Source organism: Sorex araneus, chromosome X (genome assembly GCF_027595985.1).
Source record: "Sorex araneus isolate mSorAra2 chromosome X, mSorAra2.pri, whole genome shotgun sequence".
Taxonomy (NCBI): Eukaryota; Metazoa; Chordata; class Mammalia; order Eulipotyphla; family Soricidae; genus Sorex; species Sorex araneus.
The window spans coordinates 91941982-91952283 of NC_073313.1; the positions used below are offsets into that span (position 1 = coordinate 91941982).

General features: G+C 38.3%; 1 pseudogene; it reads left to right on the forward strand.

Moving 5' to 3' along the window:
• The first annotated feature begins 2810 nt into the window (after positions 1-2810).
• On the forward strand, positions 2811-3760 carry LOC101550754 (heterogeneous nuclear ribonucleoproteins C1/C2-like; annotated as a pseudogene).
• Positions 3761-10302: the final 6542 nt, after the last annotated feature.

Consider the following 10302-nt stretch of genomic DNA (forward strand, 5'->3'; position numbering starts at 1 on the left):
CCACGAATAGCTAAAGCAATCCTTGGGAAAAAGATAATCGGAGGAATCAACCTCCCCAACTTCCAACTCTACTACAAAGCGGTAGTCATTAAAACAGTATGGTAGTGGAACAAAGGCAGAGCTGCAGACCAATGGAATAGGGTTGAATACTCTGACATACACCCCCAAATATATGATCATCTAATCTTTGATAAGGGAGCAAGAAATGTGAAGTGGAGCAAGGAAAGCATGTTTAACAAATTGTGCTGGCAAAACTGGACAGCTACATGCAAAAAAATGGGCTTAGACCTCCATCTATCACCATGTACAAAAATCAGATCAAAATGGATTAAAGACCTCAACATCAGAATCCCTAAGGTACATTAAAGATAAGGTCAGCAAAACCCTCCACGACATTGAAGCCAAAGGTATCTTCAAAGCTGACACGCCACTGGCCAAGCAGGTGAAAACAAAAATAAATAAATAGGACTATCTCAAACTAAGAAGCTTCTGCAACTCAAAAGAAACAGTGACCAAAATACAAAGACAATCTACAGAATGGAAAAGTATATTTATGCAGTACCCATCCGATAAAGGGTTGATAACAAGGATATACAATGCACTGGTTGAACTCCACAAGAAGAAAACTGCCAGCCCAATCAAAAAATGGGGTGATGAAATGAACAGAAACTTTTCCAAAGAAGAAATCCGAATGGCTGAGAGGCACATGAGAAAATGCTCAACATCACTAATTATCAGGGAGATGCAGATCAAAACAACAATGAGATATCATCTCACACCACAGAGACTGGCCCACATCCCAAAAAACAAAAGCAACTAGTGTTGGTGTGGATGTGGGGAAAAAGGGACTCTCCTTCACTGCTGGTGGGAATGCCGACTGGTTCAGCCCTTTTGGAAAACAATATGGACGATTCTCAAAAAGTTAGAAATTGAGCTCCCATTTGACCCAGCAATACCACTCCTTGGAATATATCCCGGAGAGGCAAAAAGGTATAGTAGAGATGACATCTGCATTTCCATGTTCATTGCCGCTCTGTCTACAATAGCCACAATATGGAAAAAACCAGAGTACCCTAAAACAGATGATTGGCTAAAGAAACCCTGGTATATTTACACAATGGAATACTACGTAGCTGTCTGAAAACATGAAGTCATGAAATTTGCATATAAGTGGATCAACATGTAAAGTATCATGCTGAGTGAAATGAGTCAGAAAGAAAGAGACATAGAAAGATCGCACTCATATGTGGAATATAAAGTAGCTGAGAGGTACAAGCTTACAATGTTGCGATTCCTGGCAGGCATGTCTCTGGACTTAATTACTAGATACTAAATTACAGAAATCCAAAACTATGCTGCTGCTAGTGCGGCCTCCTGACTTCATATCTCTTCATTCTCAGCAATGGAAAACAAATTACCAAATGCTTTCTTTTCAGCAGATCAACTTTAGGGGGGAGAAACTCCAAATCAATAATAGTGAATTTTTTTTGTTTAAATATTGAATGTAATCAAAGTAAAGTGAAAGTAAAGTGAAATTTACCAGTTACACATGCGGGGTGGGGGGCTGGGGAGGTGGGGGGAAGGGGGGAGTTATATCGTGATTCTTTTTTTTTTCTGTTTGGTCTATTTATTTTTTATTTTTATTTTTTTAAATTTTTTATTGTGGAAAGTTACAAAGTTACAAAGTTTTCAGGTTTAAATCTCAGTTATACAATGCTCGAATACCCATCCCTTCACCAGTGCTCATATTCCACCACCAAGAATCCCAGTATAGCTCCACCCCGCCCCCTCACACCCCAAACCCCCCTTCGCCCCTAGCCCCCCCACCGTAAGCCCCCCCCGCCTGTGTAACTAATAAATTTCACTTTACTTTCACTTTGATTGCATAGAATATTTCAACAAAACTCACTATTATTGTTTGGAGAGTCTCTCCCCTAAAGTCAGACCTGCTGAAAAGGAAGCATTAGATAATTTGTTTTCCATTGTTGAGGATGAAGAAGTATGAGGTCGAGTGACCACACTTAGCGGCCTCTCAGTTTTGGGTTTCTGTAATTTAGTATTGTAGTAACTAAGTCCAGAGAGATATCTGCCAGAAGTTGCATCGTTGCCAACTTGTACTTCTCAGTTACATTATATTCCACATATGAGTGCAATCTTTCTATGTCTGTCTCTTTCTTTCTGACTCATTTCACTCAACATGATACTTTCCATGTTGATCCACTTGTATGCAAATTTCATGACTTCATGTTTCCTGACAGCTACATAGTATTCCATTGTGTAAATATACCAGAGTTTCTTTAGCCAATCATCTGTTTTCGGGCACTCTGGTTTTTTCCATATTGTGGCTATTGTGAACAGAGCGGCAATGAACATGGAAATGCAGATGTCATCTCTCCTATACCTTTTTGCCTCTCCGGGATATATTCCCAGGAGTGGTATTGCTGGGTCAAATGGGAGCTCGATTTCTAACTTTTTGAGAATCGTCCATATTGTTTTCCAAAAGGGCTGAACCAGTCGGCATTCCCACCAGCAGTGAAGGAGAGTCCCTTTCTCCCCACATCCACGCCAACACCCGGTTGCTTTTGTTTTTGGGGATGTGGGCCAGTCTCTGTGGTGTGAGATGATATCTCATTGTTGTTTTGATCTGCATATCCCTGATGATTAGTGATGTTGATTCTTGATGGTGGAATATGTGCACTGGTGAAGGGATGGGTGTTTGAGCATTGTATAACTGAGACTTTAACCTGAACGCTTTGTAACTTTCCACATGGTGAATTAATAAAATAATTTAAAAAAAAACAAAGATAATAATGGCCAGCAATGTTACCAACAAGACAGACCCTCACTCCATGAATTCCCGTGTATTCATTGGGAATCTGAATACTCTGGTGGTCAAGAAGTCTGATGTGGAGGCAATCTTCTCAAAATATGGCAAAATTGTTGGCTGCTCTGTTCATAAGGTCTTTGCCTTTGTTCAGTATGTTAATGAGAGAAATGCCTGCCCTGCTGTGGCAGGAGAGGACGGCAGAATGATTGCTGGCCAGGTTTTAGACATTAATCTGGCTGCAGAGCCAAAAGTGAACCGAGGAAAAGCAGGTGTGAAACGATCTGCAGCAGAGATGTACGGCTCCTCTTTTGATTTGGACTATGACTTTCAACGGGATTATTATGACAGGGGTTTTATCTTCAATAGGATGCACAGTTATCCAGCATGTGTTCCTCCTCCTCCCCCTACTGCTCCGGCTGTAGTGCCCTCAAAACGGCCAGCGTGAATCAGGAAACACCTCACGAAAGGGCAAAAGTGGCTTCAACTCTAAGAGTGGACAGAGAGGATCTTCCAAGTCTGGAAAGTTGAAAGGAGATGATATTCAGGCTATCAAGAAGGAATTGACCCAGATAACACAAAAAGTGGATTCTCTACTGGAAAACCTGGAAAAAATAGAAAAGAAACAAAGCAAACAAGCAGTAGAGATGAAGAATGACAAATCAGAAGAGGAGCAGAGCAGCAGCTCCCTGAAGAAGGATGAAACTAATGTGAAGATGGAATCTGAGTGGGGTGTAGATGACTCTGCTGAGGAGGGGGACCTGCTCAATGATGATGATAATGAAGATCGGGGGGAAGACCAGCTGGAGTTGATCAAGGATGATGAAAAAGAGGCTGAGGAAGGAGAGGATGACAGAGACAGAGCCAATGGCGAGGATGACTCTTAAGCACATAGTGGGGTTTAGAAATCTTGTCCCATTTTTTCTTTATCTAGGCGCTTGTTGAGGATCAACACTAGATCCTCTCCCCTAGTATCTTCAGCACATGCTCACTGTTCTTCCCATCCTTGTCCTTCCCATGTTCATTAATTCATATTGCCCTGCGCCTAGTCCCATTTTCCCTTCCTTTGATGCTCCTAGTAGTTATGTTAAGTCTTGCCCTGTAATTTTTGCTTTTAATTTTGATACCTCTTTATGTCTTAACAATAAAAAGGATGTATGGTTTTTATCAATTGTCTCCAAAACAATCTCTTGTTACACAGGGAGTACAGTTCCTTCCATTCATACATGAGTTCAGTAGTTGCTTCCCTAACTGCAAAGGCAATCTCACTAGTTAAGTAGTACATGAGAGCAGCTTTGAGTTAGCGGCATGTGTGTTTTACCTCACAGGAGAGGGCAATGTGGGGCTGTTCAACACAAATGTAACAATGTATTTTTGTGAATGAGAGTTGGTATGTCAAATGCATCCTCTTTTAAAAAAATAGTGTAATAGTCTTAAGATTTCTTTTCTGAAGTTGATACTGTGGGTTATTTTTGTGAACAGCCTGATGTTTTGGACCTTTTTTTCTCAATAAACAAGTCCTTATTAAACAAGGAATTTGGAGAAATAAAAATCCTGTTTTTTTTTTCTTTTTTCGAATTTTACTTTTGTCTACTTTCAGTTTGTTTCACTGTGCCCTCCACAAAATTCCTAGAGTGTGGTAGATTTTTCTTTGATTTCTTATTACAGCTACCAACATACATTCCCCAAGTTGTAATTTAATGGTGTTGGTGTTACATGGAAACAAGGACTTCATATGATCGAGAATTCTTTTTAAGTCATACGTAGTAACAGTGAAGTCAGTGATATTTGGAAGAATAACATTCTTTTACATTTTGGTCCTGCCAAACCAATAGTACAGCAGGAAAGGGACCTGTCTTGCAGCTTACCCAAGTTCAATCTTTGGCATCCCATATGGTCCCTTTAGCACCACCATTTCTGAGTACGGTCAGGAGTAACCCCTGAGCAGTGTAGAACAGTGAGGCTTAATTCCATTTCTCTTATGTTCAATTCCTACTCCGTGTTTGGTTCCAAATCCATACAACTGTTGCCACTTTTTAAAAATTAAAGATTTTGTCTGAAACTTGTTAGTTTGGAAAGAGACTCCCCTCTTTTCTTAAAAAAAATGTTTTTTGATTTATTTTTTCTTTTGGAAAAGAAAAAATGTGTTTTTTACAGACATTTTTTGATAAACCTTTACTTCTCTGTAAAGCTTCTGTTTAATAACATTGTAGAATACGGCAATTATTCCTGTATAGGCAAAGGCCCTGTCGAAATGATTGACTTGGTTTAGGGGCAGCACAGCTGGTGTTGCTTAGTGGACCAGATGGGATGCCAGGGATTGAAATGGGCCCCCGGGTCCACTGCATGCAAGGCAAACACCTTGTCAGTTATATATAGTATGTCTCAAACTCCACCACAATTGTGATGTGATATCACTTAATACAAGTGACGAAGAATGGAAGAGTTTTACTAAGTATTACTCATTTCCAGATTCATAAGACATAGCTTTGTCTTGATATCTGGTATTCTGTCCATCCTGTTTTGTGATGTCATACATTTTACAGAATTAAGCATTTAACTTCTGGCACAAACTCCCCAGAAGATCTCACACTAATAAAAATAAGTTCTTACTAATTGAAAAAAAAGAAAAATACTGATTTTCTATATACAGTTTTAACTTAAATAGATATCCATAAAAGCTATCTAATATTGACTTTGAAATATGGAGGGCATAAAGCATCTGATATAAAACCATGATGTTAAAGAAATTCTAGTGGTGCTTAAATAGATTCATTGAATTTCTTCCTCTTATGGTAGAGGTGCAAAATTTACTTAATATTAAAAACTGTGAAAACAAGTTCTTATGAGACAATCTGAGAAATCCATTTCTCAGAAACTGTCTATATGTTTTTTTAATAAATCTTTTTTTCTAAAAATTGAGGTAAAGCTTTCTTTTGTATATTCACTCTAGTTATATTTTAATGGGTCAGTGAATCTAATTTTATTCAATGATAGTCATCATAAACATGCCACTTTATTTACAATGATAGTATGGAAGTAGCACTGAAGCAATGTTGTCCCATTATTTATCGATTAGCTCAAGCAGGCACCAGTAACATCTCCATTGTGAGATTTGTTGTTAATAGTATGGAATTAGTTTTAGAAAACTATTATTTCCTTTGTAGATATTATTTCAGTAAGTTTTTATCAACTGTCATAGAATTTGAGGTAAAATATACTTTTGAGAGTCCATTACATAAATAATTAACTTAAATTTGTATATGTTTATTCTACTATTCAAAATAAATTAGCAAGTTATCTTTGCATTATTTTAACAATAACTTCACACCTTATATAAGCGCACTTAGCAAAAATTTTATATATTATTAATGACTAAACTTTAAAATTTCCAAAATTATCTTCTGATAGTCACTAATGGAAACTTAATGTTGATTTAGAGTTTAAGTAATTTCATATCTGTAACTATTATAAAATTAGATTGGTATTTACATAAAGTGAATGAAAATGGAAAGTGCTCATTTAATGAAATTCTATTTACCTTAAACGAAGTTTATTGTTTATAGAAAACTATTTGACAATATTTGTTTTTACATAATATTAGGAGCTTCAAAAATAGTACTAAACATATTCTTCTTGGTACTATAGTACTTACAGCGATAGAAGTAGACTTCTGGGCATATAGTGATAAATTTTACCTTGCAGAAAATGATCTAATATTTTGTTTTGGCTTCTTAATTTTTAAGAATGCTCCGTAATAGCAATTTGTGGCTCAAAACACTAAAAATGTGCTAAATAAAGGAGTTTATATAATGTATGTGTATTTAAAATGATATAACAAACACTATCAATTATGAAGATTCATTCATTGGAAGATTTATTCATATCCATTTTAATTTCTTACTCTAACAAATGAAATTATTTTAAAAATGAATTAAAGTGCACTCAATATCTGTGTCACTCTTCAAAAAATGTTAATCTAGTACAGTGTGTCTCAAAGTTTTCTTACCATAGCCTCCTCTGAACTTGTGTACTTCATGTAGCTTCCTTGTCATATGTATCAGCCCCATGCTCTCATGCTTATGACCACCATTTATGATATTTTCATCTGTGCCCTTTTGGAATATGATGGAGACCCAAATGGTGTCATGAAGACCCCAATTGAGAAATGCTGATCTGCTGTATTCACAAGAACGTTTCGGGGATATAATCTTTTTACTTTTAAGATAGCAAAATTATCATTTTAGATTCTAGATTAGTAATGTGTTTGCATAAAAAAAACACCACTTACAGAGTAAGGTAAATTAAGACAAAGTTGAGAGTGAATGGGACCTGGACAGCCATTTCCCCTCGTCTGCACCCCCCCACACTGTCTTCCCTTCATACCCTGAGCTCCCTCCCTGCCTGAGTACTGCCCATCCAACCCCTTGACACCCTCCAGCGCCGCCAGGTCTGGTTTGCTCCATCCAGCAGGTCAGTGAATCGGACTTGGACCGTCATTTCCCCACATTTGCATCCCCCCAACAGCCATCTTCCCTTTGGACCCTGAGCTCCCACCCTGCCTGAGCAAAGCCCATCCACCTCCTCGCGACACTCCAGCAGCACCACGCCTGCTGTGCTCCCTCCAGCAGGTCAGTAAATCGGACCCGGACCACCATTTCCCCGAGGCTACACCCCACCCCACTGTCTTCCCTTCAGACCCTGACTCCCATCCTGCCTCAACAGCGCCCTATCACCCCAGGATAGATTAAGAAGTTTAAAACTCAACAGGGAAATATTGGCTTTGAATGAAGAAATAGAAGAGAGATGGCTAATAGATCTATACAGGACTTTATATACCCCCCAGAAAGAATATACATTCTTCTCCAGTGCACATGGATCATTTTCCATAATAGACCATGTGCTGGGCCACTCAACACACCTCAATTTAATCAGGAAGATAGACATTGTACCAGCTATCATTTCAGGCCATGATGCACAGAAGATGGAAGTTAATCATGTACAGAAGCAGAAAACCAAACAAAACACCTGGAAATTAAACAACTCAATGTTGAACAATAAGTGGGTCAGGAAGGAAACAAGGAATAAATCAAAAGGTACCTGGAAACAAATGAGAATGAAGACACGAGGTACCAGAAACTGTGGGACGCAGCTAAAGCTGTGTTGAGGGGAAACATTATATCCCTGAAGGCATTTATTGGGAAGGAAGAAAGGGCCCACATAAATAAATTGACTTCACAGCTCAAGATTTTAGAAAAGGACCAACAAAATGAGCCCAAAGCAGGCAGAAAGAAAGAGAAAATTAAACTTAGAGAAGAAATTAACGACATGGAAATCCAAAAGACAATACGAAAGATCAATAAAACCAAGAGCTAGTTCTTTGAGAAAACAAACAATATTGATGAATCACTAACAAGACTCACAAAGAAAGAGAGAGAACCCTTATAAGCAGAATCAGAAATGAAAATGGATACATCACAACAGAAACCAATGAAATTCAAAAGATCGTCAGAGACTACCTTGAAAATCTGTATGCCAAGAAACAAGAGAACCTAGAAGAAATGGATAAATTCCTGGATTCTTATAACCTGCCAAGGCTGAATCAAGAAGACCTGGAATACCTGAATAGTCCTATTAATATCAAGGAAATTGAAACTGAAATCAAAAGTCTTCCAAAAAACAAAACAAAACAAAAAGCCCAGGTCCAGGTGGATTCACTAGGGAATTCTTCCAAACATTTAAAGAGCACCTATTACCAGTTCTTCTTGAGCTTTTCCAGGAAATTGAAAAAACAGAAACTCTCCCAAACAGTTTCTATGAGCCTCATATCTCCCTAATACCAAAAGCAAACAAAGATACCACAAAAAATGGAAACTACAGGAAAATTTCCCTGATGAACACAGATGCAAAGATACTAAACAAAATACAGGCAAATAGAAGTCAACAACTCATCAAAAAGATCATACACCAGGACAATGTGATTTCATACCGAGGATGAAAGGATGGTTTAACATCCAGAAATCAATCAACATAATCCAACATATCAAAAAAAAGAAAAGACAAAAATCATATAATCATATCAATAGATGCAGAGAAAGCATTTGGTAAGATCCAGTAAGAGTAGTAGAGATAAGAACCAGGAGATCTGCCCCACATCATGGAAACTGGCCTTACATTCTGAGGGAAAAGGCAGCCCCAAAACAGATGAAGTGGAGCAAGGAAAGCATGTTTAACAAATTGTGCTTGCAAAACTGGACAGTTACATGCAAAATAATTGGCTCAGATCTCCACCTATCACCATGTGCAAAAGTCAGATGAAAATGGATTAAATAACTCAACATCAGACCAGAATCCCTAAGGTACATTGAAGACAAGGTCGGCAAAACCCTCCACAACATTGAAGCCAACGATATCTTCAAAGATGTCACACCACTGGCCAAGCAAGTGAAAACAGAAATAAATAAATGGGACTATCTAAAATTAAAAAGCTTCTGCACCTCAAAAGAAACAGTGACCAAAGTACAAAGACAGTCTACAGAATGGAAAAGGATATTTACACAGTATACCCATCTGATAAAGGGTTGATATCAAGGATATACAAGGCACTGGTTGAACTTCACAAGAAGAAAAATGCCAACCTGATCAAAAAAATGGGGTGATGAAATGAACAGAAACTTTCTCAAAGAAGAAATCCGAATGCTCAGAGGCACATGAGAAAATGCTCTACATCACTAATCATCAGGGAGATGCAGATCAAAACAACAATGAGATATCATCTCACACCACAGAGACTGGCCCACATCCAAAAAACAAAAGCAACTAGTGTTGGTGTGGATGTGGGGAAAAAGGGACTCTCCTTCACTGCTGGTGGGAATGCCGACTGGTTCAGCCCTTTTGGAAAACAATATGGATGATTCTCAAAAAATTAGAAATTGAGCTCCCATTTGACCCAGCAATACCACACTTGGGAATATATCTCGAAGAGACAAAAAGGTATAGTAGAAGTGACATCTGCACTTGTATGTTCATCACAGCCACTGTTTACAATAGCCAAAATCTGGAAAAAAAACCGAGTGCCCCCAAACAGATGACTGGTTAAAGAAACTTTGGTCCTTCTACACAATGGAATACTATTCAGCTGTTAAAAAAAGATGAAGTCATGAACTTTGCATACAAGTAGATCAACATGGAAAGTATCATGCTGAGTGAAATGACTCAGAAAGAAAAAGACAGGCATAGAAAGATTGCACTCATCTGTGGAATATAAAGTAGCAGAATGGGAGACCAACACCCAAGAGTAGTAGAGATAAGAACCAGGAGATCTGCCCCACATCTTGGAAACTGGCCTTACATTCTGGGGAAAAAGGCAGCTGATATTGAGAAGGGAACACCTAGTAGAGAATGTTTAGTGGACCCACTTGGGTTGAAAGCTGCGTGCCGAAGGTAGACTATAGACCCAACATGATGGCCACTCAATA